The sequence below is a fragment of the Triticum dicoccoides genome, chromosome 1B (assembly GCF_002162155.2).
Source record: "Triticum dicoccoides isolate Atlit2015 ecotype Zavitan chromosome 1B, WEW_v2.0, whole genome shotgun sequence".
In the NCBI taxonomy this organism is placed as follows: Eukaryota; Viridiplantae; Streptophyta; class Magnoliopsida; order Poales; family Poaceae; genus Triticum; species Triticum dicoccoides.
This window is the reverse complement of record NC_041381.1, coordinates 655,788,187-655,792,230: the sequence shown is the minus strand read 5'-3', so window position 1 is coordinate 655,792,230 and position 4,044 is coordinate 655,788,187.

Genomic DNA, 4,044 nt, shown 5'->3' with positions numbered 1-4,044 from the left:
CGATGACCTAAAACTACGTGAACGATTTATTCACCTAGACGGAGGTAGTATAAAGTTAAGTCATCTATATTGAAACGAAGGGAGTAATAGGTAAAACGATCCACACACGGAGGAAAGCGCCCAACCGGCTGGAGGCGAGATCGGCTTCCTTTCTTCTAGGTGAAGAAAGAAGATAGCGATATGCGTTCAAAGTGAACATGGATGAAAAGTTCTAGCACCCTGTGTATCATACCATACTAGTACTCGACATCGACAGTGTACGTCGCGGTCAACCCCGATCGGATACACCCGGGAACCTTTCCGCCCACGGCAACGCTTCGGGGCGCGGGGACGCGGTGCCACGCGCCGATCCATCCCTCGCGTCGCTCGTAGTGCCCGTGTGCTCGCTGTTGCTGTTGCCGTAGCGGCGCAGCGCTGCGGTGCAGTAGTGCCGGCGAACGTACAAGGGCCACACACACAACGGGGGACCGGGGCCGTCCGTGCCGTTTGTTTTCGTTTGACCGGCACGATGCCGGCGGAAGTGGACGGCGACGTCAGCCCATCCACGTCGCCTACCTAAACGGCCGATGGCGATGCGTTGCCACCCGTTTGCACTGTCGTACAGTTGCAGTGTTTGCTTCTAGTGACATGGTTAGGGATTGTTTTGCCCGTCCAAATTACCGGCGAAACGCGGGGAGTGCGGAGTAACACACGGATCAGTACCTGGTGGACACACCTTGCTCTTGCTGGGAATAATGGCCTGATAATCGGATATTCCTCTTTGCTGCTTAGCATCAGGTTCTCTTCTTTCTGTACTCATCGGCGCCCAGAAGATTCTTCTCTTCCGTCGGTGTATATGAACTAACCAAAAACGAGCCTAATATACGAGCGATGGTCGGTCACTCATCCGAGCACGTAAGCTGGAAATATTTCAGTAGGAGTAGTACAGTAATTCAGAGAAGCTTCGGTACACCCTCGTGCATGCGGCTGCTCTGACTGATGGTGGATTCCAACAGCTAGAGCATTACCCGACTAAGGACCAAGGACGATTGGGTTGATCTGGACCGCCGTGGAATCGGATCGACACACGGACGTGCTCGTGGTTTGGCACCGAGGAAACACCTGTAAAGTTTCGGCCGCCTTGAAGTTTTCCTTTTAGAAACACATGTAACTTTGTCGATAATCATAGCCGTTCGTCGAAACCTGTTGACACCAGAGATGGGAATGGGCCATGGATACTAGCAAATGGATGATCCTACAAAGAACAACACGTGGCGTCCGGAACATTTTCTTGATACACATTGAATAGTTTTCAAATGCATGATGAATGCTTTTTTAATATACATAATTGAATTTTTTTATAAATACATGCTAAAAAACACAATTTTCCATTTTTTGAAACATTACAACAATTTTTTTAAATTACATATTTTTCCATTGTCTTAATACTTTTTAAAAACTCACGGTATATTTTCCAAATGCACAAAGATTATTCTAAAATGTTATAAATACTTTTATCAATGGTATGAGACATTTTTTACATTGTATAGAAATTTAAAATATTTTTGAAATGCATCAACATTTTTTGTGAATGTGAAAAACAATTTTTCGAATTGTACAAAATATTTCTAAAAATTACATGAATATTATTTTACGTTTTCTTATTATTACCTAATATTTCACTAATATATTTTAGGAATGCGTGAACATTTTTTTAATCTTTACAATTTTTTTAATGATAGAAACAATTTTTTTACATTGTATAATTTTTTTGAAAAAAATCATGAAAATATTTTTGAAACGGGTCAACATTGTTTTTGTGGGTAACATTTTTTACGACACAACACTTTTCTTGAATGGTATGAAATATTTTCAAAATTACCTGAATATTTTTTTCATTGTCTGAACATTTTTTTTAAAGTGTCACATATTTTTTCAAAATGCATGAAATTTAAAAAAAATCACAATTTTTTAATGGTTTGAAGATTTTATCAAATTGCACAGAAAGAGTTTACACAGGTTAACATTTTTCAAATTCTCGATGAAATTTCTTATTCTTTTTAAGTAAACTAAGTTTCAAACTATATGTTTGTTTTAAAAGTAAAAAAAGGACGATTAAGCGAGCAAACAAAGAACCAAACAAACCAAGCAACAATGCCTTCTAGACCGGCCCATTACTAATGACACCTAAGGATAGACTGCTTGGATGGTTGAATCCGGTGATGACGGAAATTGAGCGCTGCTCCCATTCCTGAAGGCGTTGCTATTGAATGACCTCGTCGTTCATGTAGGGTTATAATTTTGTTGTTGTGGATATGATCTTTGTTTTAATTTGCCAATCACTGATCTAATCGTTTGGGGGGTTTCTTTCTGGCACAGATATAGCTTTGGTCTTACATGACTTTGCTATTTGTTGACGTGTTTTTTGTGTGCGTGTGTTGGTATCGGCTATGTGCATTCTAATTATGCAGAGGCCGGGTGTGCTTTTTTTGTTTGTATCCTCTTGATGTTTCATTTTAAGCTAATTAAATCCATCCTATATCGAAAAAGAGACACCAGAGCATCAAACCTGGGGTCTGATCCTAGTCGGCCGGAGATATCACTGCCCTCCTAACCATCTAATCATAAGTTGATTCTCCAACTTACGTCTTTTTATCATGTTGATGTCCGTGTAGCTCCTCCTTTCAGTTTAGTCCATCAACGATGTAAGCCAAACTGGTACTTTGATCTTGATTTTACAGTTAAGTTCAGAATAGCACATGCCATCATGGAATGTTAACATGTTGCATGGCGTCTGAGTTGCTTATCTTTGGATAGGTTTAATAAAACTATGAAACAAATTATAGGAGTCGTCAAATCAGATTTCCGTGCATTGGAAGAAGGAGAAAAAAAATGAGATGTAGATTTATAGCCATCAGTAGCACAAGCTTTCGAAAACTTTATGAGAGGTATACTGAACATTCATCCGGGATTCGATGCGTATGAGGGCGTTCGTTCGGAATGGCTAAGAACTTGACAACAAACCATTAGCATTTAGGAAAATTTAACCTAATAGAAGAATGGAGTAGATTTCTTTATCCACTAAAAATGAAAAAAATGATAAGCCATCGAGCCAAATATAATCTCCATTTTTTTGGGGTCACCATGGTTTGTCCACCGCATAGCGAAGTGAATTTGATGATCATTAGCTTCTTTATTAATTGTCTTTTATGAATCTTCAGAACTATGGGTTCAATAATACCTCGAAAATGTGTGTCTCTCCCTTCTTTGTTTCTCCTCCAAGAAAAGGCGGCTAGGGTTTCTGCCTCCCGGTGGCGGCGCCGCAGATCTCCCACATCTCCTGTGGCCTTAGGGCCATGGATGCACGGTGGATCCCGGCCCTTGCCGGGGGGAGGGCTCCGTTTTTAGGTGCTTCTTCAAGTTTTGTTAGAATTTGTGTCCTGTTCAAGAAGATGAGGCGGCGGCGTCTTTTTGAAGATGGAATAAGGTTCTCCCCGCCTAGCCCTCCGTCCTGATGATGTGCCTAGCTACGTCGGAGGGCGTGTGGAGGTGTGTCTCGGCGGATCTCGCGGAATTCGATCGGTGGTTGTCTTTGGCGGATCCGGTCTTTGTTCGTCTTTGTTCACGTGTCTTTAGGTTGGATCCTTCCGATCTAAACTTCTCTTCATCGGTGGTGCGGTTCTAGTGTGTTGGTTCTATGGGGTTTTAGCACGACGACTTTCCGACTGTCGACAACAACAAGTTGTGCCTTGCTCCGACGTGGGAGGGCGATGGCGGCGGCGCGCCTTTGGCTCCTTCAGTGCTTGTAGTCGTCGGTAGGTGGTCTATGAATCTGGATATAATTTTTATTATTTTTTATGTTCATTGTACTGTTATGATTAAAGATGAATAGATCGACAGCCCCTCCGCCCCCACAAAAAAAAACAATAACCTTGAAAATCTTATTCCATACGTCCGGGTTGTTCCTTAATAAAAATATTATGTAAATGAAATATATCGAAATGTTGAGCGACCAGCTGCAATGCGCGAGCCAAATTAGCCTTCTCGTGCAGCGGCTCGACACTA